At 45.1% G+C, this 18,584-nt stretch overlaps 1 pseudogene; it reads right to left on the bottom strand.

Annotated features, from left to right (window-relative positions):
* Positions 1-5,931: 5,931 nt before the first annotated feature.
* On the bottom strand, positions 5,932-18,584 carry LOC146619383 (uncharacterized; annotated as a pseudogene).

Raw genomic sequence — 18,584 nt, 5'->3', positions numbered from 1 at the left:
AGGAGGTATTTCTGTAGTCTATTGATACTAGATAGTGGAAAAGGGGTGGGATTAAATAAGCTTATGCTTCTTCCTGCTCCTTTTTGAACATGAACGTTATTTGGAGTTGTGGTTGCTCGTTTTCCTTTTGTTTTGCTTTGTTCATTTGTCTCTTTTAATTCTATTTTGTTGTACTTTTTCAACATGTTCAAAATAAAGATTCAATCAATCAAAAATTTTTTTACAAATAAATAACTGTAAAGTGCGGTGTAAGTAATATTAGATTAGTATATTATTAGATAATTAATAATTAATATTACTAATAATTATTATTAGTAATATTAGAGTAAGTAATATTATAGAGTAATAACCTGCAGTTCAAAAAAGCTCCCCTCCGACAGCCAAACCCATCTGTTCTCTGATTGGATTGTTACATTTGTGATTGACATGACATTGACCAATCAGATGAAAGGAAGAAAAATAGGGTCAAAATTCGTACTTGTAACTGTCAAGGCTCGGCTGTGTGGCAGGCAGGAGGAGGACCCAAACGCAAAACTCACAGACACGGGGATGAACTCAAAATCACAGCTTTAATGCTGGAATGGCCGAACATAGGAAATACAAAACTAAACTGGGAAAAGTAAACTAACATACGCGAAGAGACACAGGGAGATCCACACAACATGAGGGACGACGTCACACTGAACAGAGGGAGACGCAGACAGAAATACACAGAGGGTTAACGAGGGAAGTGGGAACACACGGGGAACACAGGTGACACTGATAATCATAACGAGACAGGGCGGGGTGAACTGAACACTGACGGGAGAGGTGAAACAGGAAGTACAGGAGGAGAGAGAGCACGAGTAGAACACCAACGTAACAGGCAGGGGAGACATGGAATAAACACGAAAGGGGACGAGGGCTCATAAATACATAGAGGGCACACAGGGGGAAGAGAGCACGGGGAGAACTTAGACATAATGGGCAGGGGAAGCATGGAATAAAACATAAGGAGAGACGAGGGCTCACAGATACACAGAGGGGCACACAGGGAGACATGAAGGGCAAGGGATCAAAACTAGAAGCCATAGAATAGGTCACACACAAGTACAATAATACGAAAATCACAAAGAACTAAAAACGCTGGGTCAGGAGACCCAGGACCGTGACAGTACCCCCCCCTCAAGGGCTGGCTCCAGACAGCCCAAACACAGAAAAACAAAACCAAGCAGAAAACAACCCAGGGCGGGCGGCGGGGGCCCAGGACGGAGGGCTCGGAACAGAAAACAAAGAGCACAGAAAACACCGGAGCCCAAGAAAACAACCCAAAACACAGAGCAGTTCAGGGGGCCGACCGTGCGGAAGGCAACGGCGGAGACGCGGAAACAGTTCAGGAGGCCGACCGTGCGCAAGGCAACGGCGGCGACGCGGAAACAGTTCAGGAGGCCGGCCGTGCGCAAGGCAACGGCGGCGACGCGGAAACAGTTCAGGAGGCCGGCCGTGCGCAAGGCAACGGCGGCGACGCGGAAACAGTTCAGGAGGCCGGCCGCGCGGAAGGCAGCGGCGGCGGCGAAGGAGACGACGGAGCAGTTCAGGAGGCCGACCGCGCGGAAGGCAGCGGCGGCGGCGAAGGAGACGACGGAGCAGTTCAGGAGGCCGACCGCGCGGAAGGCAGCGGCGGCGGCGAAGGAGACGACGGAGCAGTTCAGGAGGCCGACCGCGCGGAAGGCAGCGGCGGCCCTCCAGTCCCAGGCGTGCCGGCCATGGCCCGGTGGGCGCAAGGCCAGACGAGGCAGCTGATGAGGATGCTGGACCAGACGAGGCAGCTGATGAGGATGCTGGACCAGACGAGGCAGCTGATGAGGATGCTGGGGCAGACGAGGCAGCTGATGAGGATGCTGGGGCAGACGAGGCAGCTGATGAGGATGCTGGGGCAGACGAGGCAGCTGATGAGGATGCTGGGGCAGACGAGGCAGCTGATGAGGATGCTGGGGCAGACGAGGCAGCTGATGAGGATGCCGGGGCAGACGAAGGCTCTGATGAGGATGCCGGGGCAGACGAAGGCTCTGATGAGGATGCCGCGGCAGACGAAGGCTCTGAAGAGGAGGCTGCGGCAGACGAAGGCTCTGAAGAGGAGGCTGCGGCAGACGAAGGCTCTGAAGAGGAGGCTGCGGCAGACGAAGGCTCTGAAGAGGAGGCAGCGGCAGACGAAGGCTCTGAAGAGGCTGCAGCAGACGAAGGCTCGGAGGCCGGGCCAGGCGAGGTTGCAGAGGCTGAGGCCGGGCCAGGCGAGGTTGCAGAGGCTGAGGCCGGGCCAGGCGAGGTTGCAGAGGCTGAGGCCGGGCCAGGCGAGGTTGCAGAGGCTGAGGCCGGGCCAGGCGAGGTTGCAGAGGCTGAGGCCGGGCCAGGCGAGGTTGCAGAGGCTGAGGCCGGGCCAGGCGTAGCAGAAGCACAGGCGGATGTAGCCGGGCCAGGTGATGACGAGGCGGTCGCAGATGGCGGCTGGACAGGCTCCTCGGGCCCTCCAGCTGATGCGGCGTGAGGCTGAACGGGCCCCTCGGACCCTCCAGCGGAGACAGGAGGCTGAACGGGCCCCTCGGACCCTCCAGCGGAGACAGGAGGCTGAACGGGCCCCTCGGACCCTCCAGCGGAGACAGGAGGCTGAACGGGCCCCTCGGACCCTCCAGCGGAGACAGGAGGCTGAACGGGCCTCTCGGACCCTCCAGCGGAGACAGGGAGGTGCTGGCCGGGCTCACTGGAACCCCCAGCGGACGAGGTAGATGGCGGCGTGGGAGCCGCGGAGTCCTGGATGAGCTCATCCGAGCTTCCAGCAGGAGCTGATGTAGAGCCAGAGAGGATTAGGACCCCGGGCTCAATGTTAAGCTGGCTAGAAAACCGCACTGCTACGGGGAACTGGGCCAAAGGTTCAGGTGCGAGCTGAGCTGCTGGACACACGGGGACCTGAGCTGCTGGACACACGGGGACCTGAGCTGCTGGACACACGGGGACCTGAGCTGCTAACGGTGGAGAAGTAAATGACTGCACAGGGGACTGGAGACTGCACTGGGGACACTGGAGACTGCACTGGGGACACTGGAGACTGCACTGGGGACACTGGAGACTGCACTGGGGACACTGGAGACTGCACTGGGGACACTGGAGACTGCAGTGATGGTTGTAGTGGAGGTGTAACGGGTGAAGGGGTGGCTGAAGTGGCTGTGGGTCGGACGGCTAGCGGCTCAGCTACAGGGTATGGTAACGGCGGGGCTATGGGTTGAATGACGGACTGAGTAGCAGCCTGAGTGGCTGGGTGTAGTGACGGTTGTGGTGAGAGTGGAGTAGGTGGTGGAGTTAATGACTTCACAGGGGAATGAACTAGAGGTAGTGATGGTTGTGGTGCTGGTGGTTGAGTGGGTGACTGTGCTAAAGGTGGCGGCGAGGGAGCTAACTGAGCTGCGGGTGGCGGCGAGGGAGCTAACTGAGCTGTGAAGGGCTGCGAGGGAGCTAACGGAGCTGGGACGGGCTGCGAGGGAGCTGGCTGAGCTGGGACGGGCTGCGAGGGAGCTGGCTGAGCTGGGACGGGCTGCGAGGGAGCTGGCTGAGCTGGGACGGGCTGCGAGGGAGCTAACTGAGCTGGGACGGGCTGCGAGGGAGCCGACTGAGCTTCTGGTAGCACAACAGGTGAATTAGAAGGCTGAATGTCCGGCTGTGGGGTGGCGCGTCGGCGGCGTGAATGCCGTTTCTTTTTCCCCGCAGATGGCTCCAAAGGGCCGGGAAAAACCACATCCGGCCGGTGAAACTGACGCGGCTGCTCCAGGGTGGCTGTTGTCTGTTGCTGCTGGGCCAAGTCTGATATTTCCCGAGTTCGCGCCGCCTCCCGGGCGTTATTCAAATTGGCCAATAGGTCCAAACATCCACTGACCTGGCGGAGATGAGAATTTCCTTTGAGGATTGCTTCGATAGCATTTATCCCCACAATCTTGGCCCTTGTATTGGAAGTGTGAGTTATCCACTCGACTAGGCGTTGGACACGTATCAGATCGCTCTCCCCGGGTAAGTCTGCTGGGTCCATATCTGGTGACGTCGTACTGTCAAGGCTCGGCTGTGTGGCAGGCAGGAGGAGGACCCAAACGCAAAACTCACAGACACGGGGATGAACTCAAAATCACAGCTTTAATGCTGGAATGGCCGAACATAGGAAATACAAAACTAAACTGGGAAAAGTAAACTAACATACGCGAAGAGACACAGGGAGATCCACACAACATGAGGGACGACGTCACACTGAACAGAGGGAGACGCAGACAGAAATACACAGAGGGTTAACGAGGGAAGTGGGAACACACGGGGAACACAGGTGACACTGATAATCATAACGAGACAGGGCGGGGTGAACTGAACACTGACGGGAGAGGTGAAACAGGAAGTACAGGAGGAGAGAGAGCACGAGTAGAACACCAACGTAACAGGCAGGGGAGACATGGAATAAACACGAAAGGGGACGAGGGCTCATAAATACATAGAGGGCACACAGGGGGAAGAGAGCACGGGGAGAACTTAGACATAATGGGCAGGGGAAGCATGGAATAAAACATAAGGAGAGACGAGGGCTCACAGATACACAGAGGGGCACACAGGGAGACATGAAGGGCAAGGGATCAAAACTAGAAGCCATAGAATAGGTCACACACAAGTACAATAATACGAAAATCACAAAGAACTAAAAACGCTGGGTCAGGAGACCCAGGACCGTGACAGTAACTTGCAGAGATTCACACGGGTTTTTTTTTTTGGCTAAGTCCACATACAAATCTTTTTTACACACATACAAATTCTTTTTACACATACAAAAGTAGAAGTACAAAATATTTCTAACCACATTTTGAGCCCACAAAGCTGTACGTGAGCTCCACTGCAGTGGCTCGTGCACCGCTGCGTTCACGGCGTTTGCTGTAAATTACACAGCATTGACATATGTATGTAAAATGTTTACTGAAGTTAGTGAAACAGTGTTTGTAAGGACTATAAGGTCCATAATTACTGAGGCAGTTGGGCTCAGTACACACACACACACACACACACACACACCATTTTTATCTGTATCTAACATTTCCGAGCAGCATGTCTTCATTATCTGTGTGTCTGCACTCTGCAAACACTCTGATTTCTGTGGTTTCAGATCCATTTCTCTCTCAAGGGAAATAAAGGGATTACACGGCCGTCTTTTCCTGTTTCATATGTTAGGCTATGGCTGTTTCCCAATTCAGGGTCTGCAGCCTTAAAGGCCGCATTTTAAGGCCGATTACGTCACAGCGACGCGACGAAGGCTGTCCCACTTCGAAGGCTGCTCGAAATCCGGCCCTCAAATGCGTCCTTCATTTTCCTGAATTTTAAGGATGTGGCGGTGTAGACTTCGTGGCCCAACATATCCCAGAATGCATAGCGCGGCAGTGGGTGTGGATAATTTTGGCGGAAAAAAACAGCGGATGAGGGGCGCCCGAAGAGTAAACTTTAAGGCTTTGTGAACTAGGGGGGTTAAGAAAGATATAGATTCACTAAAAATGTCGCTTTTAGTTATTATAATGTTAAATTATTATATTTTTAATTTATTTACGTTATTTTACTTTATTCAGAATTAACCTGGCGGTTAACTTTCTTTTCTAGATTTTGGAGGGTTAAAATTAAGCATACCAGTGATTAAACAGCTCATGTACTCTTTATTAAGCAGCACCTTAATAAAAGAAAGTGCTGATATTGAAAGAACAGAACTACAAAACAAAGTGGTCATGTCTCCATGTTACACTCTCACATAGCATTAAAACACATTTTCAAACACATTTATTTAAAGTTGAAAAATATACACAGGAATGTGTAACAAGATTTGGTAGAACAACGTAACAGTGCTTCTGAGTGAACTTGCATAACTTTGATGATTTCATTGCAATGAACCTACTCCTCACCTTCCTCATCTCCCTCCCCATCAACAGAGTCAACTCCAACCTCTTCATAATCCTTCTCTAGAGCTGCCATGTCCTCTCTAGCCTCAGAAAACTCACCCTCCTCCATTCCCTCACCCACATACCAGTGAACAAATGCACGCTTGGCGTACATCAAGTCAAACTTGTGGTCAAGTCGTGCCCAGGCCTCAGCGATGGCGGTGGTGTTGCTCAGCATACACACAGCCCTCTGGACCTTGGCCAGGTCTCCACCAGGAACCACAGTGGGTGGCTGGTAGTTGATGCCGACCTTGAAACCGGTGGGGCACCAGTCCACGAACTGGATGGTGCGCTTGGTTTTGATGGAAGCAATGGCAGCGTTGACATCTTTGGGCACCACATCGCCACGGTACAAAAGGCAGCAGGCCATGTACTTGCCGTGGCGAGGGTCACATTTCACCATCTGATTGGCTGGCTCGAAGCAAGCGTTTGTGATTTCTGATACAGTTAACTGCTCGTGATAAGCTTTCTCTGCAGAGATGACGGGGGCGTAGGTGGCCAGGGGGAAATGGATACGAGGGTAGGGCACCAAGTTGGTCTGGAACTCTGTCAGATCAACATTGAGGGCGCCATCGAAGCGGAGCGAAGTAGTGATGAAGGACACAATCTGGCTGATCAACCTGTTCAGGTTGGTGTAGGAAGGACGCTCGATATCGAGGTTCCTACGGCAGATGTCATAGATTGCCTCGTTATCTACCATGAAGGCACAGTCAGAGTGCTCTAGGGTGGTGTGGGTGGTCAGGATGGAGTTGTATGGCTCAACCACAGCAGTGGACACTTGGGGAGCTGGGTAGATGGAAAACTCCACCTCCTGTGCAAATCTCCCATCCAGACGTTTATGCCTAAAGGGTTGTATGGTCTAAAGAGATTGTTGATTGAGCATTAAACACCAAGTGTTGTTCTTCTTTCAGCCCAAAGATCAAAGAATTGGGGTATTTAACAGGATCCAACCATCGCCCTGATCAGACATATTCTAACAGGATTGCACACAGGATGCTGCAGAAGCAAAATCAGTTTCCAAAACGTCAATCTGGATATCAGCCTGTTTTCTTTTCCTCATTACATCATGAGCTTTAGAGTATCTGCTGAGCTACTGGGCACAACTTAATATAAGCTGTTTATATTTATTTCTGATCTACAACAAGCAGCACAACTGTTAGAACTGTCACAGCTGACATTAACTTAGATGGAAACCTACTTCCACGACAGAGTTTACCTCCTATGATGTCAATATAAGCTCAGACGCATGTTGAATAATAAATATCCACTTTCCCTGCTGCCACCTGCATGAACATTACAGCCAACAGGTGGATTTTCCCGTTTCACAGCTAGCCAAACAACAAGGAAACACTGACTGTTTAGGAGACACAGAGTGAAAGTGGACAGTACATCTTTGGTTTCTTAACATGAAACTCTTTGCTGTAACCAGGGGGAGCACCAAAGTGACCCCCTTAGACTTGTTAGTTTTAATCTTGTTTTCCACTGAGGTTCACTGGTTTTCTAATATAATGTAAGTCTATGAGCCGCAGCCAACCCACCAACCTGATGACGTCACGTTCTGTTGTAAAAACTTCAAGCGCTTCTTTCTTAAATCTAACTTCAGAGACAATGTTACATCTATGCAAGTTTGTGAGAGCAGGGCTTCATGGTGCAAATTAATCTTTATACATGTGGTGTTTAATGTCCACTTTTTTTTTAAAGTGGACATTCAAATTTTTTTAATGACTTTATTTTAGGGCAAATTCAAAAAACGTTTGGCAGTTTATTTAAATAATATTAAAATCCCCCATAAGTAGGATGGCAAAGGGTCCAATTTGTCCCAGTGGATGGAAATGCAAGGTGTGAAACTGCAGCGTGGATCATTGTTTTCTATTTTTACATAACTGGGAATGCCCAGCAGGCAGACCCAGGACACACTGGAGAGATTATATCTCTCGGCTGGCCTGGGAACGCTTTGGTGTTCCCCCGGATAAGCTGGAGGAGGTGGCTGGGGAGAGGGAGGTCTGGGCCTTTCTGCTTAGGCTGCTGCCCCCGCAACCCGGCCTCGGATAAAGCGGATGAAGATGGATGGATGGATGGTGTTGATATTGAAAGAGTCAGTGAAAATAAATTTCTGGGGGTAATAATAGATGAAAAACTGGAGTGCTCACGTAAGATATATTCATTCCAAAGTATCACGAAGCATTGCAATACTAAACAAGGCAAAGCAGGTATCACACGGGACATCACTTCATATTCTCTACTGTTCACTGGTTTCACCATACTTAAGCTTTTGTGCAGAGGTCTGGGGCAACAACTATTAAACCACATTACTTTCACTTTTTACTCTTCAACAAAAAAGCAGTTCGAATCATCCACAATGCAGGTTATAGGAAACATACAAACTCACTATTTTTGCAGTCTGAAATATTGAAATTTGCTGATCTAGTGAAATTCCAAACAGCACAAATTATATTCAAAGCAAAAAATAAGGAACTGCCAGATTATATTCAGAGTATGTTTTTTTTAAAGGAGTAAGTTATAATTTAAGGGTTTTTGTAACTCAAAACAGGGAAGGTACGTGCAACAGGAAAAAGCGTTTGTGTTTCAGTGCATGGAGTGAAGCTGTGGAACAGTTTGAATATGAAATTGAAGCAATATCCAAACATAAAACAGTTCAACAAGAGTTATAAAGATATGATCTTCTTGAGCTATAAAGAAAAGGGAAAATGTTGAAATTAAGTGAATGTCGCTATTTAGAAAATTTCATGGTGTAATATTATATTATATATTACATCAGAAATCTGTTCACTATTTTTATTACAAATTATATGGTAAATGGCCTGTATTTATATAGCGCTTTACTAGTCCCTAAGGACCCCAAAGCGCTTTACATATCCAGTCATCCACCCATTCACACACTGGTGATGGCAGCTACATTGTAGCCACAGCCACCCTGGGGCGCACTGACAGAGGCGAGGCTGCCGGACACTGGTGCCACCGGGCCCTCTGACCACCACCAGTAGGCAACGGGTGAAGTGTCTCGCCCAAGGACACAACGACCGAGACTGTCCAAGCCGGGGCTCGAACCGGCAACCTTCGGATTACAAGGCGAACTCCCAACTCTTGAGCCACGATCGTCCTTCCTTATCAGTAAGGAAGCTGACTAAATATTGACGGATAACTTATGGCAAAGGGGTGCGATTAAATAAGTGTGTACTTCTTCCCTCTCCCTTTCGACATGTAACTGAATCAGAACAGAAGCAATATTGAAATGTATTAACTTTATTTTGTAAAAAATAAATACTGCCAGATTTTCAACTTCGGTCTACAAGAAAATAAGAAGATCATGGGATTAGCCTCGATTGCACTTTGGACCTATTGACGGGATGCGCTCCGTCCCTTGATGCATGTACACTTTCAATTTCTGGTTGGGCTGCTTGGGTGCAAAGTAAGTTTCATCATCAGATGATGAGCGTTATGTAAACATCTGCATGGAAACTGGATGCCTGGACTTCTCTGCTTACTTAGACCAAACCAAACCCTGAATTATGTTGGAAAATATGTGATGTTTTATGAAGGATCACATAGGAAACAACATTTTTTTAGTTGTTTTTGAAATTAAAAAACTATTCAAAAAGTTTTAAATAGTTTAGAAAGGACTTTTACATTTTTAGAAATATTCATGGCTATGTGGTAAAGCTGACATTATCTCACTTGTAACTGTTCAGATTGGACACTGTGACTGGCCGGTTCTGTGCTCCAGACCACATGTTTGATACACCTGGACCCATGCAACGAAGTATAAAAAAAACCGTGTCCACACTTTGGCCTGTGAAGAGTGAAAGCAGATATACGGCGTGATATCGAGCCAAATGCTTCAAAGTGTTCCTTGATGATGTGATAAAGAAGTGACGTTCCTCCTCCAACCACAAACAGGAAGCTCATGAAGCGAGCAGTGTCAGTGCTTGTACGACACTCACCAGGAGACCTCTGAGCAGGATGGCTGCAGTCGCACAGCTCTGCTTCTCCCTGCTGTTCACTCTCATCAGCAACATTCATGCAGAAGAATTTATCGCCATAATTGAAGAAGGCGGCTTTTTACAGTTCAAGCTCCCAGATCAAAACAGCTCCTGCATCACCTCCAGACGTGTTGGTGAAGATACTCTGGTCCTGTGGATCATCTCTGACCCCTGGAACAGAACCTTCACAGTACATGAAGACCTGACAGGACGACTCTCATTTCCTGAGACACTTCATGGTTCTCCTTCATTTACTCTCAACAACCTGACCCACTCAGACTCTGGACTGTACCAAGATGTGTGCTGGACTCAGGGCAGCGTGACATATGAGAGAAACATCAGCCTGACTGTGTGTAAGACAGTAAAGGGGGAAGAATCTATCATAGCTTCTGATGCTACTGTAGACGTACAATGTAAAGGAGCAGGTGAGAACCTGACGGTGCGTTGGATCAGACATTACGGGGAGTGGCAACAACAAGCCGGGCTGAGTAGTTTCGAAGACAGAATTTTGAAGGTGAATAAAGTCCAAGAAAGTTTCCTGCAGGTGACAAACACATCACTTCTTCATGTCAACACACAACCAACGTCTTACATCTGCCTGTTGATGAACCAACAGCAGTGTGTGAGCACTTACTCTGTACGTTTGACCAAACATACAAAGCTACGTTATGCTTCAGAGGGAGACACAGCTGTGCTGGAGTGTCCCTTCATGGACCCCATTCATGACCAGCCCCCGGTTTGGATGAAGGAAGCAGCTTTCTACAGTTTTAATCAAGAAATTGGTCGAAACTTCTCGCTGGTACTTCCATCACTAATGTTAAATGATTCAGATATCTACAGCTGTGTAGGTGAAAAAGTAATACATTCGTACTGGCTTTTGGTGTGCCCTAAATTTGGTCCACCTGCAGTAAAGGTTTTCTCAGAGGGAGATGAAGTCACTATGAGATGCTCTGATGATTGGGAAAATAGTACTTGGGGCTTTTGGCTCATGAAGTCGATCCAAACAGAAGGCAAAATTGTGTACGATATTGAGTTCTGCAGTGACAAAAGAATCACTTGTTCCCATGACAGCCTGATAATCTCTAATGTCTCACTGGAAGATGCAGGAGAGTATATGTGTGCAGGTTCAATGTCACAGTATGAGTGTGTGTCAAGAGAAAAATTTGTTCTGATCTACAGAGAGCCTTTTGGGGTTTACTCGACCTTCTACAGAGTCAGGTGGATACTGCTCAGCGGTCTGCAGGTGATGCTTTGTGTTGTTGTGGTCTGTGTGATACAGAAAACCAGGAGAGGAGAGCAGCTTTCAGCTCAGACACACACTTAATATGCTGATGATGATGATAATAATAATACATAGAAGTGATTAAATCAAAACAAAAACAAAGAAAAATATTATTGTAGATATGAATCTGTGACCTGACTGGACGGTTCAGTCTCTTATGTGATTATATATTTTAAACATTTTGCCTTTTTCTATCTTTTTACTTAATTCTTCTATATTTCTGCTCATATTTTATTTCAGTTATAGTGATTTTGTGCTTTTTTGTTTTATGTGATTTGATGTTTATCCATATCTCATTCATGTATCTCTCAGAGTATCATTTTGAACATTCTTCTGTTTCTATCAGTGATCAGTTCGATCTATAAGAAATGTTAGAAACCAGTTGTAAATGTATTCGTTCTTCACTCTGATGTGAATCATTATCATCTCTCTTGGAAAATGTATTTTGTTATTGTGTTTAAGAGCAGATTCATTACAGCACCATGTTTATCTGCACTATATTGTTTTCATTGTTGTGAATAAACATGATTGTCTGATACAGCAAACACTTCATAATATGGACTTTACTGCTTTGATTGTGTTTTTATATTCTCCATTTTTATTAGGAATCATTTCTGAAATAAAAATATCTAAATCTAATCTAACAGGCTGAACATTGATGCTCTTCTGTCAATGACTGCACGATGATTTTAAATTTTAATAAACACACAATCCTCATATTTCAGTGCAGGATGTAGAGCAGAGTATATCAGTCAACTGGATCAGAGCTCATCAGCATTTTGACCTTAATATGCAGCCAACACACTTTAACACGTGTCTGATGTTGAGTGAAACACATCAGGGAAAAATGGAAGACGAGAGAAGCTGCACATGGTTATCATCATTTATTTATTTATTTATTTGCCTGTCCCATTTGGATCTTTAGCCATCAGAATTGTTGTTTGAAGGCCAAGAAAGATGCCATGTTGGTCCATTTGATTGACCTTTATTATAATTGTATTATTATTTATTTTATTATCAGTTGTTACAGACGGGACAGACATGACTGGGGGAAAGGACAGGGAGAAGGAAAGAATGAAAGAAAGAGGGAGAGAAAGAAAAAACAGAGGGGAGAAGAGATGATGAGAAAGGGGGGAAGGAACAAAAAGAAAAACAAACAAAACACCTGGATCACCTGTATGGAGAAAAAAAACAGAAGAGAAATCAAACAAAGAGCAACATAATAAATACATGTTATCATCATTTATTATTATTTTTTAGTATTCGGTTTTTGGTGGTAGAGTTAAAAAAATTTTTTTTAAATATTTTATTTTAATTAATTAAAATTTTAAAAGTCACAATTTTAACAGCATGATGACAACAAAAACAATAACTGCTATTACGACTATTAGAAGTAATATTATTACTATTATTGCGTAGCACGTAGTATTCAATAATGTAATTTTATTTACTGAACATTAAAACTAAAATTTACTATTTTACAAATAAATATTAATATGATGAAAAATGTTACGTGACAATGTGTGGTCCCGCTGCTCTGCACAGCCTTCAAACAGATTCCTTTTATTTACAGCAGCGGTCCCCAACCCCCGGGCCACGGACCGGCACCGGTCGTTTGGTACCAAGCCGCGAGAGTTGAGGTTCGGGTGTGAAACTGATGCTCTTCAGGGGTTTTAGCGTTATTTTTTAAAATCTTTTTAATCATTAACTCTGTTTCCCTGGGTCTTTTCCCATGTGTTTTGAATAACTCTTCTTGTTTTGGCAGCGGTACTGGTTTTATTTTGTTGTATTTATCCTCGACACCTTAAAGGCCGGTCCTTGAGAATATTGTCGGTCATAAACCGGTCCGTGGCACAAAAAAGGTTGGGGACGCTGGTTTACAGGACTGACGGGACTCCAGGAAACACAAACAACGTCAGTGTTTAAGTGGAGACTCATCAACAGACCCGGGCTATCTTTCCATCATCTGGATTCAAGTTGGATTGGACTAATATGATGAAAGCAAGCCCAAGCCTGAAATCGACTCCTGATCTTTGATCCGTCCTCACCTGGTCGTGAACGCGATGGTCAGCCAGGTATCCAGTTTACCTTTGAGTGTCAGATTTAGGCAGATTTGATTGCTTCCGTTTCATAATGACAGATTTAAGTGAACTCCTCTGTCTCCATTCCCAGACTTCTACTTTTGAATAAACTTTCCTTTAACTTGCTCCGAGTGCTCTTTTGTCTGCATGGTGTAACTGCAGCCTGGCATGCTGAATAACCAGTGAGTGGACCTTCCAGAAATATGTGATTTTGGCTGTTGAAGTAGGTCAGTCACCTTTGAAGGGCTGAATATTTATGGAGTCATCAGTTGACGTTCGTTTGTGGAAGTCTGTTTTCACTCTGATAATAAAGAGGATTTATTTATTTCATTGAGCAATAATAAAAAGACTGTTATTATATTTTTAACATTATATGATTATATTCACAGTGATGCTTTGAGGAAGACTGCACTGTTTGTCCAAGAATAATCAAGCTGCCATGAAATACATTCACTAATTTACTATTTGGAACTAACACACTATTAGTACATCTCAGAGACACCTTCTTTCTCACATGAAGAGTAACAGATTACATCTCTCACTGTGTCCGACCAAACAACTGCTGTGGAAAGTCAGTTATTAGCAGTTTTTTAACTACACCCGTAAATGAACGTTTGACTGAATGCTGATAAGTGAATACTGAGAAGTTAGGAGGAAATGTTTTCAAATTTTCCTGCAGAGAATCTGATTAAAATGTTTTTTGTGAGCAAGAATCAGTTTGATCAGTGACCTTTTTTCAGCCAGAAACCTTTAAGGTCACACATCCGCTGTAATATTATAATTTGCTGTTCTTTTTTTAATACACCTTTGTAGAGAAGAAAAACATCTGGATGCCTGGTGCTTTTCTTTCCAAGTTCTTTACAGTGGCTTGCAAAAGTGTTCGGCCCCCTTAAACTTTTCCACATTTTGTCACATTACAGCCGCAAACATGAATCAATTTTATTGGAATTCCACGTGAAAGACCAACACAAAGTGGTAAACATGTGAGAAGTGGAACAAAAATCATACGATTCCAAACATTTTTTACAAATAAATAACTGTAAAGTGCGGTGTAAGTAATATTAGATTAGTATATTATTAGATAATTAATAATTAATATTACTAATAATTATTATTAGTAATATTAGAGTAAGTAATATTATAGAGTAATAACCCGCAGTTCAAAAAAGCTCCCCTCCGACAGCCAAACCCATCTGTTCTCTGATTGGATTGTTACATTTGTGATTGACATGACATTGACCAATCAGATGAAAGGAAGAAAAATAGGGTCAAAATTCGTACTTGTAACTTGCAGAGATTCACACGGGTTTTTTTTTGGCTAAGTCCACATACAAATCTTTTTTACACACACACAATTTCTTTTTACACATACAAAAGTACAAGTACAAAATATTTCTAACCACATTTTGAGCCCACAAAGCTGTACGTGAGCTCCACTGCAGTGGCTCGTGCACCGCTGCGTTCACGGCGTTTGCTGTAAATTACACAGCAGTGACATATGTATGTAAAATGTTTACTGAAGTTAGTGAAACAGTGTTTGTAAGGACTATAAGGTCCATAATTACTGAGGCAGTTGGGCTGTTTTGCAATCTTGGCTCAGTACACACACACACACACACACACACACACACACACACACACACCATTTTTATCTGTATCTAACATTTCCGAGCAGCATGTCTTCATTATCTGTGTGTCTGCACTCTGCAAACACTCTGATTTCTGTGGTTTCAGATCCATTTCTCTCTCAAGGGAAATAAAGGGATTACACGGCCGTCTTTTCCTGTTTCATATGTTAGGCTATGGCTGTTTCCCAATTCAGGGTCTGCAGCCTTAAAGGCCGCATTTTAAGGCCGATTACATCACAGCGACGCGACGAAGGCTGTCCCACTTCGAAGGCTGCTCGAAATCCGGCCCTCAAATGCGTCCTTCATTTCCCTGAATTTTAAGGATGTGGCGGTGTAGACTTTGTGGCCCAACATATCCCAGAATGCATAGCGCGGCAGTGGGTGTGCATAATTTTGGCGGAAAAAAACGGGGGATGAGGGGAGCCCGAAGAGTAAACTTAATGCTTTGTGAACTAGGGGGGTTAAGAAAGATATAGATTCACTAAAAATGTCGCTTTTAGTTATTATAATGTTAAATTATTATATTTGTAATTTATTTACGTTATTTTACTTTATTCAGAATTAACCTGGCGGTTAACTTTCTTTTCTAGATTTTGGGGGGTTAAAATTAAGCACACCAGTGATTAAACAGCTCATGTACTCTTTATTAAGCAGCACCTTAATAAAAGAAAGTGCTGATATTGAAAGAACAGAACTACAAAACAAAGTGGTCATGTCTCCATGTTACACTCTCACATAGCATTAAAACACATTTTCAAACACATTTATTTAAAGTTGAAAAATATACACAGGAATGTGTAACAAGATTTGGTAGAACGTAACAGTGCTTCTGAGCGAACTCGCATAACTTTGATGATTTCATTGCAATGAACCTACTCCTCACCTTCCTCATCTCCCTCCCCATCAACAGAGTCAACTCCAACCTCTTCATAATCCTTCTCTAGAGCTGCCATGTCCTCTCTAGCCTCAGAAAACTCACCCTCCTCCATTCCCTCACCCACATACCAGTGAACAAATGCACGCTTGGCGTACATCAAGTCAAACTTGTGGTCAAGTCGTGCCTAGGCCTCAGCGATGGCGGTGGTGTTGCTCAGCATACACACAGCCCTCTGGACGTTGGCCAGGTCTCCACCAGGAACCACAGTGGGTGGCTGGTAGTTGATGCCGACCTTGAAACCGGTGGGGCACCAGTCCACGAACTGGATGGTGCGCTTGGTTTTAATGGCAGCAATGGCAGCGTTGACATCTTTGGGCACCACTTCGCCACGGTACAAAAGGCAGCAGGCCATGTACTTGCCGTGGCGAGGGTCACATTTCACCATCTGATTGGCTGGCTCGAAGCAAGCGTTTGTGATTTCTGATACAGTTAGCTGCTCGTGATAAGCTTTCTCTGCAGAGATGACGGGGGCGTAGGTGGCCAGGGGGAAATGGATACGAGGGTAGGGCACCAAGTTGGTCTGGAACTCTGTCAGATCAACATTGAGGGCGCCATCGAAGCGGAGCGAAGCAGTGATGGAGGACACAATCTGGCTGATCAACCTGTTCAGGTTGGTGTAGGAAGGACGCTCAATATCGAGGTTCCTACGGCAGATGTCATCTCGTTATCTACCATGAAGGCACAGTCAGAGTGCTCTAGGGTGGTGTGGGTGGTCAGGATGGAGTTGTATGGCTCAACCACAGCGGTGGACACTTGGGGAGCTGGGTAGATGGAAAACTCCACCTCCTGTGCAAATCTCCCATCCAGACATTTATGCCTAAAGGGTTGTATGGTCTAAAGAGATTGTTGATTGAGCATTAAACACCAAGTGTTGTTCTTCTTTCAGCCCAAAGATCAAAGAATTGGGGTATTTAACAGGATCCAACCATCGCCCTGATCAGACATATTCTAACAGGATTGCACACAGGATGCTGCAGAAGCAAAATCAGTTTCCAAAACGTCAATCTGGATATCAGCCTGTTTTCTTTTCCTCATTACATCATGAGCTTTAGAGTATCTGCTGAGCTACTGGGCACAACTTAATATAAGCTGTTTATATTTATTTCTGATCTACAACAAGCAGCACAACTGTTAGAACTGTCACAGCTGGCATTAACTTAGATGGAAACCTACTTCCACGACAGAGTTTACCTCCTATGGTGTCAATATAAGCTCAGACGCATGTTGAATAATAAATATCCACTTTCCCTGCTGCCACCTGCATGAACATTACAGCCAACAGGTGGATTTTCCCGTTTCACAGCTAGCCAAACAACAAGGAAACACTGACTGTTTAGGAGACACAGAGTGAAAGTGGACAGTACATCTTTGGTTTCTTAACATGAAACTCTTTGCTGTAGCCAGGGGGAGCACCAAAGTGACCCCCCTTAGACTTGTTAGTTTTAATCTTGTTTTCCACTGAGGTTCACTGGTTTTCTAATATAATGTAAGTCTATGAGCTGCAGCCAACCCACCAACCTGATGACGTCACGTTCTGTTGTAAAAACGTCAAGGACTTCTCTCTTAAATCTAACTTCACAGACAATGTTACATCTATGCAAGTTTGTGAGAGCAGGGCTTCATGGTGCAAATTAATGGCCTGTATTTATATAGCGCTTTACTAGTCCCTAAGGACCCCAAAGCGCTTTACATATCCAGTCATCCACCCATTCACACACTGGTGATGGCAGCTACATTGTAGCCACAGCCGCCCTGGGGCGCACTGACAGAGGCGAGGCTGCCGGACACTGGCGCCACCGGGCCCTCTGACCACCACCAGTAGGCAATGGGTGAAGTGTCTCGCCCAAGGACACAACGACCGAGACTGTCCAAGCCGGGGCTCGAACCGGCAACCTTCCGATTACAAGGCGAACTCCCAACTCTTGAGCCACGATCGTCCTTCCTTATCAGTAAGGAAGCTGACTAAATATTGACGGATAACTTAAATAAATAAATGTGTACTTCTTCCCTCTCCCTTTCGACATGTAAATGAATCAGAACAGAAGCAATATTGAAATGTATTAACTTTATTTTGTATAGTATTTTTTTCTCTAATTTTCTTTGCTAAATGTACCTGTATATTGTTTACATGATTGAAATAAATTAACAAACAGGCCCAAATACAGGAGAAGGACGGCTGAGAGTGGAAAAAAAATCACAAAAATAAATACTGCCAGATTTTCAACTTCGGTCTACAAGAAAATAAGAAGATCATGGGATTAGCCTCGATTGCACTTTGGACCTATTGACGGGATGCGCTCCGTCCCTTGATGCATGTACACTTTCAATTTCTGGTTGGGCTGCTTGGGTGCAAAGTAAGTTTCATCATCAGATGATGAGCTTCATGTAAACATCTGCATGGAAACTGGATGCCTGGACTTCTCTGCTTACTTAGACCAAACCAAACCCTGAATTATGTTGGAAAATATGTGATGTTTTATGAAGGATCACATAGGAAACAACATTTTTTTTAGTTGTTTTTGAAACTAAAAAACTATTCAAAAAGTTTTAAATAGTTTAGAAAGGACTTTTACATTTTCATAAATATTCATGGCTGTGTGGTAAAGCTGACATTATCTCACTTGTAATGGTTCAGATTGGACACTGTGACTGGCCGGTTCTGTGCTCCAGACCACAT

The sequence above is a fragment of the Diplotaxodon limnothrissa genome, linkage group LG14 (assembly GCF_057381915.1).
Source record: "Diplotaxodon limnothrissa isolate DT_005_m linkage group LG14, D_limnothrissa_male_GT1.1, whole genome shotgun sequence".
Classification (NCBI taxonomy): domain Eukaryota; kingdom Metazoa; phylum Chordata; class Actinopteri; order Cichliformes; family Cichlidae; genus Diplotaxodon; species Diplotaxodon limnothrissa.
This window is presented reverse-complemented; position numbering and strand designations above follow the sequence as displayed.